This window comes from Plectropomus leopardus, chromosome 4 (genome assembly GCF_008729295.1).
Source record: "Plectropomus leopardus isolate mb chromosome 4, YSFRI_Pleo_2.0, whole genome shotgun sequence".
NCBI lineage: Eukaryota > Metazoa > Chordata > Actinopteri > Perciformes > Serranidae > Plectropomus > Plectropomus leopardus.
Window position 1 is genome coordinate 8,501,412 of NC_056466.1, and position 13,641 is coordinate 8,515,052.

At 39.8% G+C, this 13,641-nt stretch overlaps 1 protein-coding gene across 2 annotated transcripts in view; it reads right to left on the reverse strand.

Annotated features, from left to right (window-relative positions):
• LOC121941510 (microtubule-associated tumor suppressor 1 homolog) overlaps positions 1-13,313 on the reverse strand; it is an 86,575-nt gene extending 73,262 nt beyond the window's left edge. Inside the window, exon 1 of one of the 2 annotated variants that reach the window (XM_042484314.1) lies at positions 13,092-13,313. The gene's annotated coding sequence lies outside the window, so the exon portion shown is untranslated. Of the gene's footprint in view, positions 1-1,919; positions 2,090-13,091 lie in introns of those variants that run through there. The other variant, XM_042484313.1, reaches the window with a different exon arrangement.
• Between the last annotated feature and the right edge of the window lie 328 nt (positions 13,314-13,641).

Consider the following 13,641-nt stretch of genomic DNA (forward strand, 5'->3'; position numbering starts at 1 on the left):
TACTAAAATAAAAATGAAGCCAAATTAAATGAATATAAACTACGCTGGTAACGGTACTGCTCCACTGCAGTTGAGCTTGCGAGGGGGGCAGAAATGTTTTCCATCACTGTAATACAGAACCTGAACATGTGATCCGTCTATATATGGTCAAAAATGTTCACACAGTCTGATCTGTACATTGATTTTACTTTGTGAACAAAATTCTTCGAAAGAAGCAATAATGCACTGCAGAGCTTAGTCAACTCTCCAAGTTCAATACAAGCTGGCAATTTTTTTTTTCCCCATACTGTTATTCATTTTAAGATAGTCTTTGCAGTATATAAATAAAACCTATAAATCTGGCGGTTTTCAAATCATCATAGATATCTAAAAATGTCGACACTGGTCCTATGAGGCCTCTCTGGTCTGTGATCCTGTTTATACAGACTGAGCCTGCTCTGGGAACAGTTAGGCCTCGGCTCTGGCTGCTGAACTACGTCATTGGAAGGTTATGTCATCTTCCAGTGATAATAGTCATCATTTGTTAGCAAGAGACTGTTACAGTTAGCTTCACATTGGGAACTGAAGCAACTAATGAATTTTAGAGTGAACGTTCAGTAGGTTGGTTATGGTTAGGAAAAGGTCATGTTTTGGCTTAAAATACATGGTTTCAAGATCACAATCGCGGCAGAAAAAAAGCAGTGATCTCTGAAAAAAAACTGCTTTTTAATGGCACAAATCTGACAGAAAATACAACATTGTTTTAGTAAAAAAACAACTGCCTTTCATGGCATTATCCGTGCTGGAAAAAAATGGAATGGGTCGCTATAAAACACCCATGTTTGGAGCCTAAAAAGCTGCTGCTAACACAGTAGTCACTCACTAAAAAAACAACCAGTTTTGTTGTTTGTGGGTCTTGAACAGTGGTCTGCAGCTTGACAAATGTCATGCCATCCACCATCTCCTCCACCTCCCAATGACAAAAATCAGCTTAACATGCCACTTCATCAATGTTGATATGACGGAAATGAAAAATTGTTATGTATCCATGGTGTGCGGAAACATGAACTTTCTAAGATTTTTATCTGGTGACTGGGTTGCGTGACTTTTATCCATTAAGGTCTCATACTTTTCACCCAGTCACATGATAAAACTGAAAATATTTCAAATTTAAATGTATGCTTTAATCAAAGATGTCGCATTTACCTCTTCATTATAAAAAACTTTTTTCTATTGACTATAAGTTGTATGGATTTGTCTAAACAAATATTTAATCACTTAATGTTGGGCCCTATGTTAAATCACATTAAAACAAAGACAACTGCAAACCAACGACAGGCAGTTCATGGAAACAATGCTTCCACTGTACGTGCCGTACATTGTGAAGTGATTTAGTTACATATGCAATCATCTCAACAAAGCATCTGGATACCATCAAGCCCACCATCTTCAAAGACCACAGAGGAAAGACCACAGGACTGCTTTGTATCTTCAGTTTGGCCACATCGTGATAATTTTGGCTGTTACTGTATTCTTATTATGATAAAATGTTTAGGAATTTGTCCTGGACTTTGTAAAACTTGGATTTATCACCACATACTCAACATGGTATATCCCTGCTGCAGGCAAAAGTTAAAACACTCAGAAAATCAACATGGCTTCCAAATTGTCACATTTATAAAAAAATAAATAAAAAGCATTTACTACAATAAGAATCATAATCATAGTATTGACTATTAATGAAATTAGTTCCACACAAGTTAATATTTAATGATCAACTTGTTTTGCACCAGCCAGCATCTCAAAGTGCACATTTGCTTTTCAAAAGACCTATGCTCCTGAACACACACACACACACACACATACACACAAATGAAGTGGGAAACACACAAACACACGTGCTGATCCTGTGCATAACTGTTGCCACAGACATAACTTACTCTTGTGTCTCCTTCTCCTCTGGCTGCACTGCAGCAAAAAAACACATCCAGCTAGAAACCATGGGAGCTCGCTCACACTCCTCTCCTCAGACAAACACGCACTTGGCTGGCAGTCCACCTCCACAAACACTCCTCTCTGCGCTGGACTGCACGTTCCTGCGTCGTATCTTATCCCATCACTGCTGTGTGTAAAGTGTGTGTGCATGTGTGTGAGCACAGGCGAGGTAAGACTACGCAGGCTGTGACGGCGTAGAGAGGGAGGGAGGAGACGGAGAGAGAGAGAGATACACCTCCCTTTTTGGTTCTGAAACACGAGCGTGCTGCTCAGTGCTGCAGTAACAAGAAACACACACACACACTTTCCTCAAGGTCTAGTGTGGGAGGGGAGTCAGTCCCATGTCTGTGTTTACAGAGAGCTGGTGTATGTGTGTGTGTGAGTGTGTGTGCGCGCGCCAGGTAACCTAACCCTGGTCAGGGTCCACCCTCCACCCCCGAACAGTAGGAGGGGCCACTGCTGACCGGTCCAGATGGGTTGGCTGTTGCTAAGCAGCGTTAGGCCCCCTCCCCGTCACTGGCTGAGGGGAACCAGAGAGGGAGGTTTTGGACTGAAGGAGAAAGGGGCAATGAGAGTAATGGAAAAGTAACCCATGTAATCTGATGGAGAGGAAGGAAGGAGGAGGATGAGAAAACGTACTTGTGAGCCAATGAAAAGAACGATCCGAGATTACAGAAAATCGGTCATGCATGTCCGGCCAAAGCAATAAGTTATAACCAAACCAGGAGGTTAACAGGACTTGATCCAAGAACTGAACTCTACTGGTGGTCCATTTTAACATTAAAGGGTATGTCGAAATGAACTGTGGTAAACTTCCCTCCATCTTACCGATGCTCCAATCTGCTGGAAGACACGTTTCACACAGGTACAAAGAGCTGTTTAGACCTGGTATTAGCAAGTGTTACCAACACAGTCTGACTCCAAAGTCGTCATTCAGTGATGGTCTGTCAGTGACCTTCAACATCAACCTACGATGTTTCAGTTATGCGTCAACCTATGACATTGTGGGATGTTGCTATGGTGATGCACGTGTGGTGGAACAATGCGGCACAGTCCCTATATTCATGTCGCGATGGTTGGGATTAGGCACCAAAGACACGAATGTTAGGTGTAGGCAAAAGAAGCACATATTAAGGTGTAGAAAAACACACACACGTGGGATACAAACTCTGGATTCCTGTACAAACGTTTACACCTGTATTTAGTGCTATCCAGTTGTGATCAGATCGGCTGAGACGCATTGATGCCAGGTCTAAACAAGGTGAAAAAGTATAGAAGTGGACCAAGAGACGGATCTGCCCCCCTCTCCCTCAGATTCCAACAAAACTCAGATCAAACGGTCAAACCAAAATCAAATAGACAAAATTCTGTTATTGTACTGCCTATTTCTCACCGAAAATGTCCTCAGAGACACACGTAAGTGGTCTGTTTGGCTGTGATAAGAGAGTTTACGAACAAATGGTGGGCGCTATACTGTTTCCTGTGTTGTAAAAATGGAGGCTAAATAACTGAGGTCAAACCATAAACCTAAGCAGTGCTGATAAAGTAGGAACTAAGAGTCACTTACTGTGTCGCCTTTTTCTCACCTAAAATGTTTTCAGAAACATGGTCTGGATAAATGTTTAACGATAACTCGAGACTGTGTTTTACCTGCCAGCTGACATATTGTTTTCAGTTGGGCAGCTCACATTAAATTGTATTCTTATAGCGGTAGTAAAATACCACAGCCCTTTTTTTGTTTTTTTTTTTGTCATGTAGCACCAATTTCTTTCCAGCAGTGAAATACATCTTTAATAATGATTTCCCACATGTGTACACATATAATTAAATTAATAACAGTCTGTAGCTAAAATGTCTTCACTGTTATAGCCTTAAACTCAAACTGGTTTTCATCAGGACAGACCAAACCCTGCCATGCACACGCACACGCACACACACACACACACACACACACACACGCGCACACGCACACACACACACACACACACACACTGGCCCCGATTCCCGATCTAATTCTGTCACTCTCAACAGTGTGAGGGTGTCATGAGAACCCATTCTGCAAAAAAGAGGTACTGTTAGAAACGAGCCAGCACCTGAGCCTGTTGGGTTCCTTTTTTCTGTCGGTACCTTTGCAGGGTGTGGGCATTTTGTTCTCAAATAATGAAAAGGAATGATGGCTGTAAAATAAAGTGAATACAGAATACATATGTTTTGCTCCATTTTGGGACAATTTTATGTGAACTAGAGTTAGGCGATGTCTACTAAAATGTCTAATAAATTGGCATATGATGATGTCCACAGTGAATTATCACAAAGGTGGCGATGCAAAAAAATGTGCATTAATAATTTTCCCGAATCTAGCCAAAGTCTCATACCGCCAACTTTATGCATTTCAGAAACTCAATCATCACATCTAAGGACTGAGATGAGGACAGAGCGCTGCAGTGTGTGTGTGTGTGTGTGTTTGAGAAAGTAACAGAGAGGAGAAGAGTGAAATATTTCAGACAGTGTTTCTTAAATTATTGATAACTTTCTCACTGCTTTCTCACTTTTTGACCTGACTACTGGAATACTTGATTTTTATATGTGAATTTTTAGGAAAAGGCAGCAGTCAACCCAGCAGGTGAGCAGATGGATCCAAAGGCACCACTTCATCCATCTGGCAGCCTACAGTTCATCTGGTAGATAAATCCTAATTGTTATTTTTAAGCATACAATGATGCCATTAGCATGGTGTGGGTAGGAGAAGGGGGGAAGGGGGCTTTTATGTAACAATTTTGGGCTCAGATGAATGATCAGCACAGCCCTGATGTGAATATTTGAAATGTCACCATGGTATCATCAGAAGCACTTTCATTAGTTTGGTTAACTTAATATCCTCCCTGAAATTCAGAGAAATATGGCAGCTTGGTCTGATACGACACACAAAACACTATTTTAGTGCCTGTAAAAGACACAGCGGGTTTTCATCTGATTGCAATGTAAACTCATCATTCCTGATGAGCAAGAAAGTCTTTGACGAAGGGTCAAACACACACAGGACATTCACCCAGGAGACCAGTGTTTGTGTCATGTGTAAAACCAAAAGTCAACACAGAGTTTTTTTTGACAAGATAATGAAGTAAACCCAAACCACAATCTTTTTTCTAAACCTATCCAAGTAGTTTTGGTGATGTTCTGGTTTCTGGAGACTCCTGTTAATTTTGACACATTTACTGTTGTATGTAACAAAGGGAAACTGAGATGTCCAAAACTGACACAATAGAGGGGTATCTAGAGACACATAGTTTAAAGCACAGGGCCACTGACTAAGCTGCTGTATTTGACAACTGAGAACATGTCAAAAAGTGACCAACAGTTGGTAAATATAACAACGTGCATTAACTAATTAGCAGGCAATTGAAAAATGTACAGACTTTTGTTCTACAGATTTGATGCAGAAGGCCCTTTCTTTCCAATCTATTTGAGTTTACAAAGGGTACTTGCAAATAACAAGCTCCCAATTACTGTCAGGAAAGCTCTCCGTTTTCTATCCTTTCTTTGTAGCTAACAAGTGACAGATGGCTGTTTGTGGCACCAGCCTCCATCCCTGAGCAGTTTAAATGTCAGTGTGGGTGACAGAGGAGTCGGAAGAAACACCGGAGGGTGAAGTTGAGGTTTTGTTCCTGAGTGGGGCCTTGAAAAGGAAACAATAAAAGCCTGAATTGTCTGGAAAAGTTATGGCTGAGTCACCATTATTGAATAATAATGAAATGTCGAGACTAAATGTCCTTTTTTGGTAATACTAAGTCTCTGTTGGTCTCTGTTCTGTTGATGTCAGTATGTGTCCAAATTTCAGTAATAAGTGTTTAAGAGTAAGAGTAACTTAAATTTTATTATAACCCAATAAAAGTAATGGACAAAAATACTAAATACAGATACACACCCTGACAATAATAAATAGAGAGCAGTATTTTAAAATCAAAGCAACTAAATATTTGTTATGCATCACACTGACTTTGTGTGTGATTCAATACACTGATTGTATAATTCAAGTTGGCACTCACACCACTGAGACCCTGCGGCAAGAATTCCCCTTTGAAAATAACTGTATCCAACACAGTTGATCGAGCATCAACTGGCCCAGTAAAGCTAATAAGATGACATCATGTCATGCAGACTGATTTTTGAAGGAGAGGGAAGCAGACTTAACGATGATGTTAACACTGTCTGTACTTGTATAGAGAAAATACAGTTGTAAATGTTTGTTAAAAAAAACAAAATGGTTTAATTGGCTTTTTTGTGCCGTCATTGACCACTGACTCATCACTCCTCTTACCAGCTGGTATTTGCAGGGGGTCTTCCTCAAAACCGCTTGGCAAAAAAACAACAATCCTTCTGTTGCAGGCCACATTTTGGCCTTTGTTGTGGCTAAAAACTGACATTGATAAAAAAGTTTAGTCTAATTTGGAACCGGAGCATCCGCAGATTAATTCAATACCTGATGTTTTATGGAGAATGTAAAAAGAGATCGAAGGTTAAAACAGCTGTTGGGGCTCATGAACAAAGAGAGAAGGTGAATTAAATCCCAGCAGTCACCGTTTAGCACATGCTACAGCTTAGTGAAGAAAACACTGAGAGCCTTCAACTTCAGTGTGCATGTGAGCGAACAACAGCAACTGTGGAGACTTTAAAGTAAAGATTGGATTTTTTTTACTGGAGTTATATGGGTTACTTTGTCAGAGAATTAGCCTTCATGCAGTTTGGAAAAGCAGGAGGAGTAAAGACACAGAGGCTAAAAAAATGTACTGCTGTGGAGGGGGGCAACAGCAAAATGTATTTTAGCCACCTAAAAAACAACAGCTAAATGAAAATTAACATCAGTTTAAGTGTATGCTGTATTACAAGTGTTTTTAATGCTTTACTTTTCCAACAGTCCTAATCTATAGCTATGGCTCATTAAACACTGGAGCTGCTTGTTTACTGCTGCCTTGATTAGTTAGTTAGTTTTAGTTATTGTGTGACTTTGGTGAATCCGAATTAACCCTTTTAATCGCCAAATTCACACAATTACACAAACTAACTGACTCAAGCAGTAGTGGACCAGCAGCTCCTGGGTTCAGCGATGTTAAATCACTGTTTTTCTTTCCAATGGAGTCCAGCTCAGAAAAGAGTGATATATCTTGACATCAGAAGGGGCTGTGTGAAGGTATAAACATAGGAAATATAAATACAAATATGATACAAACTGATATTGATTTTTTTAAGGTGGCCAAAATATGTTTTGCGGATGCTCCTGTCCTCAGCTTCAGTTGTGATACTTTCGTCTGCTTCTCCAACTGGGGGTGTGCCCACTCCTTTATGTATGGATAAGAAAGAGATTCAAACTATCCCTTTAATAAGGCTACATGTATGCAATACAGCTTAATTTTCATTGCAAAGACACACACAAGAAAACATTTTTGAAAACCACGTTTCATGTTGCTCAAGATTTCCTATGCCTCCAATTGAAAGGTCTCTGTAAACCAAAAACCACATGACTTTGACCTACAGCCAAACACAAATTATGAATCTCAAAAATTCTTCACATTTCTCAACTTTTAGTAGTGCAGACAGGGAGTCATTAACGGCATAATAATCTGATTAACGTTTGATCTTTAAAGTGAAGATAAGCTAACATGGGGGGGATTTTTAAGCTTTCGAAGCATGCAAAGGCTTAGGGGACAATACACATGTGTACCAGCCGACACACACACACACACACACACACACACACACACACACACACACATACAAACAAGCAAACATTTCTAATAAGATTGACATAATTTTCTCAAGTGTTAACACCCTAGAAACCCTATAGAGCTTTCTTATATGAAGCACCTGGTCATCAATAAAGTTACGTCTCAAAACATTTTGCATGTTTTCAACTCCGAGACACCAGAAGACAGTGATGCGTGTCTACAAATAGAAGTGAAACTATTGTGAAGCGGACAACGCCAGCAGAAGATAATATAATCTCTCAGCCGCCGGTCTATCTGGAAACAGGACTAAAATAGACTTTCTGACACAGGAAGTGTGAAGAAGGAGTGTGTGTGTGTGTGTGTCGAGCTGTCATGATAAACAGTCTCCCTCACTGGCTGCTCTCAGACATCATCGCGGTTCTTCTCAAGTGGATTTAGATATGATCCTGAGGTCTGCACTGAAGCTGCCACACATTTATAAAATGATCTCTACAGTGCGAAATACACAATAGAAATTGTTCCCCTGAACATTTTAATGTGACAACTTAACAACAGCTATTAAATCTAAGGATTATTGTGCTGTGTAAAAGCTGAGTCTCCACTTTACACTTGACAGCAGCTGAACCAAATCCAAATCAGTGTTAACAATGATAAAAATGTCCTGCAGATCAACACACACATGTAAAGTTATGAAAACATGGACACCATTTCATGTTTGCCCCCATGTCCCCAATCTTTTAGCACCCAGAGAAGGCCCACCTAAAAAACCCAATACTAGTTTGTTCTATTAAGAATATTTTTCACTGCTTTTCCACCAAGGCAGGCAGAGATATGCAATCACTCAGCTAGTTGCTGTAGACCTGTTTTATTTATACAGCCTATGCTATATCACAATCAGAACTGTTTATGTGCAATAACTTCAGCCACCACGTCACATGCATATAATCAAATGGCGCTGAGCAAACTCTGCCTTCACTGATTCGTTTTAAGCCAACTAAAAAAATTCAATATCAGTTTCAGTATATGCTATATTTAGAATATTTTCACCGCTTTACCATGACGTAAATACAGCCCTTACTGACAGGGATTTGAAGCCGTTATATCAAAAACACCAGACAACAGTCATTTTACTCCACTGAACGGCGGAGTTGCTGGTCTGCCCCTGCCTCTATAAGCTGTTGTGGATGGTCAAGAGGAGAAAATATTTAAATATTGTGTACACTTAAACTGGTACTGATTTGTTTTTTGGTGGCTAAAATATGTTTTGCTGCAGCCCCAACCACAGCAGTACATTGCTTAGCTTCCGTACCAGTTTTGTGGGACTGCACTTTATTTTTCAGAGTGTGGTGGCTAGGGTGTGACTTTTTTATTTAAAATAAATACAAAATACTACCTTTTAAAGTGTATGCCCCTCACCTAAGTCAAAATCAAAAACAGAAGTCCCTCCTCAATGCTTTTTTTTCCTAACCCGTTTTGCACCACCTCTTCCCACCTCACTAATAACAAACAGTCCCTATCACTAACAACTAAGAGAGGCTGGTGCGATGACTAGGAGCGTGCGCAAAATGCTTAAGCCCGTTCAGGTCTGACTGAGGTGTTTACATGACTGAGGAGCTTAGCTTCCAGTTGAATGATCTGAGTTTTAGTCACACTTTGAGACATTCAATTCAGTCCGATTTAAGTCAGACAAAGATGTTTACATTTATTCTAAAAATTCACTTTTAGTCCGACTGATACAATAACTTTTTCCAACATCATGTAAACGTACTAAATTATTCGGTCTATAGACCGGTTCTGATGACCCTTACAGACTCACTTGAGTAAACTAAAACTAAATAAAGAAGACTATTTTTATTAGAAAATGTTGTTTTTAGTTGTTATGTGGCCTGTGTGCATTTCTGGGTACAGAGTCTGGAAAAACATGTTGCTTTTAAAGCATTTAATACAGATAGCAAAAGTCTTTGTCATGGGACAGTGCAGATCTGATCCCTTTAAGTGTCCTGATTCAACTTGATTGACAGGAAACAGTTACAGCTGTGTGGAGTTATAATTCAAAGTGCTGCGCAAGGTTTAGGGTTGGGTTAAAGAAGGAAATAGTATCAAAGAGTAAAGTGTTGCTCTGTAAATTTGTTCTTGTGGATAATTGCTCCATCATTCACAACAAGTTACTGTATTAATCCAGTGACAAGTCTGGGCAGAGGAGCACCCTTGGCTACCTCATCATTCACACACAAAAATGCCAATAATAACATTCTCACAGTTACACTCTTACATACACATGAACATGTACAGTTCGTCTGAGTGCACAATCACACGCTTAGACGAGGAGTGGCTGGATTAGACTTGCAGAGATTTGGCACGTGATATTTTAAGCTCTACTGCCAACTGAGGCAAATGCAGTGTAGTAAGAGAGGCTGCAACAATTTTCACATGCAAGAAAACTCAACAAGATGAACCAAATGTATTGCTACTGCTCAAAGTCCGGATTTCAAATGTGTTAGCTGTAAAACAAAAAGTTAACAAAAGCACTGACATCCAGACGACAAAAACTAGGTGCTGGACAAGAGATAATACAAGAGAGGAAAAAAACTAAATCCGCACACTAGACTATGCTCCCATTAATATTTGATTCAATTACCACCAAGGTGACATTTCCAGCTACATACACACCAAAAAAGCAAAACAACACATCAATTGGGGAATCCTGCTGTTAGCAAATCAACTCAAAGAGTACACAGAGGGAAGTACGACTGAGCAGGAGAGACTGAACTTCTATATGCAACAATTGCATTTTCAAACCTGAACTAGCCAAGAATTTTATGTGTATATACAACAGTACAATGTGGCCAAAACCAGCAAAAAATTGAGTGTGTCATTTTAGTTTACATCTCTATAAAGGTGCAGATTTCAGGGGGAATGCAGGAGACACGTCCCCCTCTATTTTTATGTGCATTTGTCCCCAAACAATAAAAACATAAAAATAGCAATGGACTTTTATTTTGACGATATTTAAGACATTAACATCATAAACTGATGCAGAAAAAGGCCAAATGTTATATAAAATTCACCTGAATACAGGATTCTAAGTGTCTGATGTGCAAATTATTCTAGCGGAGGCCCCGCAAACTCCCCATTTCATACAATGTTGAAAAGAAACCTACATCCTTGCATCTTTACAAAACAGTGTCATGTGAGCTACAGAAGTTAAAATTCCTGTATATGGCATTAAGAGCAACAATATAGCAGAAAAAACACTATTTGCTATGTCAAGAAATAATGGTGTCCCAAGCAAAAGATGAAGTCGCACTCCTTCTGTGTGTGCTGTTACCAGAGCTTCTCTGTTTTTTGCTTTGGTAGACAGTGTGGCTGCACATGCATGTTAGTGCATCTGTATCCCACAGGCTAGCTCATCGCCACCACTCTGCACTGCACTCTGATACCAATTAGTGCTGATACTGAGACGCAAACATTGCGATAAGCTTTAGCACCCACCTCAGCCATGTCTGTGTATGCCGACAACTCATATGCACTGAATTATGCTTAGAGCCCCTTTAAAGGTGTACTATGCAGAAATTGTCAGTTGCTGTTTGTAAAGGTTAGCCTATCACTGGTGAAAGTGAAAATCAACCCCAGATTCACTAATTTATGATTTTTGCAATTTCTTCTGTGCTGTGTCAGTGATTTTCGTGGCTTCTTCTTGGATGCGTGCTGCATCTGGCAGATGATCGCCACTTTTTCTTTGAAGACCTGACCTCACCTGCATGCTGTGCCCAGAATGTCCAAAATGCATCAAAAAAAGATTTAAAAAATAGAAAATGCTGAAAAATACAGACAGGCAGCAGAGTCTCTGCAGATAAATACGCAGCCACGCACTTCTAGTGGGTCATAAGCAATGATAGAGAGGGATTACCTTTGTTTAGGAAAATCCTGCATAGTATACCTTAATAAAAATCTATCGAGCTATGGACTTATATGATAAGATTATAAAAAAATACTTCACACAGCTTTGTTGGAGTATTTCACCCTGAACCTACAGTAGTTCTTAATGTCGTTTTTTAAAGTTTCTTATAATCACCAACACCAAACTCCCTGCAGCCTATCCTGTGAAGACCTGCATTACCTAATAAGTAATTCAAGTCATGTACCAGGCTCCTCTGGACTGAAACAGATCACGTCAAGACATTAAGAAATAGTAGGCCTATGACTTTGCTTTTATTTTGCTCAACAGCAAACAAGGAGTCACAATGTCAATGTTATTGCCATGTTCATCACTGTTTTGTTCCATAGGATAGAAATGATTATTTGACACAAATAAACAGGGCTTTGAGTATTCATCAAGGCTGACTGTGATAAAGCTTTGGAGGTGCACGCTCATATTGCACGCACAGAAAGCCTCCCAACACCAAGGAGAGGCACTGAGTCTTTATTTAATCCTGGGCCGCCCTGCAGGATGATGCAGAGGACAACCTGTTATGTAACACTCAGAATGCTGCTGCAGCAAAAATGTCCATTACACACTTTGCTGCATGGACAGTCACAATGGACAAACACAATGCCATAAACTGTGGCACTGGCATAACTGCACAATGCCATTCATAAATGCAACTGCACGTGGCTATGGACGTGTGCTTGGCCCAAACAAACACACGCAAACATATACAGAGCACTGCCTGTGATGTAGTTTCACTAAACCATCCACAGTACTGCAAAGAAACAACACATGCACCTGTGCACACACAGGCCCAAACAGACATGCACAGCCAAAGGATACAAATTAAGTAATTTCCTTGAATGGTTTAGCCTTAAGAAGGTATGTTTGCAGAGGGAATGCTATTTGCTGCCTGAAAAATATGGGCATAAAGTGCAGTCACTTGACAGTTTAATGCCTTTTTAGCAACAACAGGCTACTAAACTAGGCTATGTGATAGCACATAACTAATTTAAGCTACTCTACAAATTTAGAGCTCAGTCTTTGATTCATGTTGTAGCCATAAAGCAGTCCTTGTGTCTTTAAAATATCATTTTTCACAATTAGTTTTCCCATGAAGTTACCAAACTACTGCCATGGTGCCACTGAGGGCACTATCAAGCAACATAAATACATCTAAAAGTTAGTAAAATTGTGGTTGTTTTTGGATTACATGTACGCCGAATTTCCCTTGGGAGTCTGTCGACTTTCAAAAAAAGTGTAAAGTCAGTTTTAACGAGACACCTAGCTTTCTCTGTCAACGAGCGAACATTACACGGTAACATTTTTAACTGAGTTTGGCATATTTCGGGCTAGTTGCCGTCTCGTTGAAAAAAAAAATAACAGGACAAATTGGGTTTCAAACGATGTAAAGTGACTCGAGCACAACATTTTGAGTGATAATATGAGTCTAAACAAACACTTACCGTTGTAGTCTGTGTGGGAGCAGCTTGCTATCCGCAGCTTTCACCTGGAAACAGCACGACCTGAGCACGCGCCACAACATGGACGTATTTACATCAGATTCCTGCCGCAGATTCAACAGATTCCATCAAATATGGGACTGGTCTTTATTTTTAGGACGTAGGTGAGATGTTTGACTAATGTCTTTTTAGATTATCAGTTATTGCTGCAGTCTTCGAGTCTGATCAGTTGAGTCACGAAAGAGAAGGAGTCCCTCCAACACACACACACGCACGCGCGCGCACACACACACACACACACACACCTGTGGTTAAACATCAGTCCAGCCTACTCACATGCTCAGGGACTATTTATTTTATTTTATTTTATTTTTTTTTTGGCTTTAATTTTTAAAATAAATATATATGTATACTTTTTTAAAACATATATAGCCGACCGAATATGCCATTCAAGCTCACGTTTCATGCTGAGTGACCTAAAAACTTCAGGTATAATCAATATAAGGCTACCATATTATTTATTCCATTGTGTTTGTGTTAAGAAATCAGTCGC